The sequence below is a fragment of the Gobio gobio genome (assembly GCF_949357685.1).
Source record: "Gobio gobio genome assembly, chromosome: 3".
Classification (NCBI taxonomy): Eukaryota; Metazoa; Chordata; class Actinopteri; order Cypriniformes; family Gobionidae; genus Gobio; species Gobio gobio.
This window is the reverse complement of record NC_137099.1, coordinates 24,001,906-24,002,766: the sequence shown is the minus strand read 5'-3', so window position 1 is coordinate 24,002,766 and position 861 is coordinate 24,001,906.

The following is an 861-nucleotide window of genomic DNA, read 5'->3' as shown; positions in this document are numbered from 1 at the left end:
AGAACGGACAATTTCTGACGACACAAGTGACAGCGACTGTTGGTGATGTGACAAAGTTGAGCAGAGTGGCCCAGCAACCTCCAGCCATTTAAACGCTGTGAGTGTAAACAAGGCTGTTGTGCTATTGCTCACAGTGGTTCATTTGAAGCCAGCAGTGCTCAGTCCTGAACCAGGTCTGTAGGGGTGCTAGAAACTTTTTTAGGCAGGATTGGCCACCCCTGCTTTAAACACTTTGTTTTTTGCTTTGATTTGTTTGCTTTGTTTTGCTACTCTCCCGTAATCCACATCACACACAAACATACATAGGAATGTGTCAGTACACTCTAAATAATGCTGGGTTGTTTCATCCAATGTTTGGGTCAAATATGGACAAACCATTTGTTCAAATTTTCAAATTACATTTTTAAAAACCAACGGTTTAGGTTTTCCATATTTGACCCAAACATAGATTGAAATAACCCAGAACTTTTAGAGTGTTTTATCAATGTAGTTCTGCATTGATGAATTATGATTGTAATTGAACATAAAGATGCTTTGCTATTTATAATTTGCTAATGATATTAATTACCTCTACTTGAATATTACATGTTATGTTTGAGATGCTGTCACTTACTGATAGATTGTCAATATATTTTTTAGATTTATTCCTTCAATATTAGAATTATTATTATTTATTGCCAATGTTGTTTTATGGTTATTGTGGTCACTGAAGTTTTAGTTTTAGACTAACATTTGAATTTGTGAGAGCAAAAATATTTATATACACAGATCAGGCATAACATTATGACATATGAACAAATTCCTAATATTGTGTTGGGCCCCTTTTTGCTGACAAAACAGCCCTGACCCGTCGAGGCATGG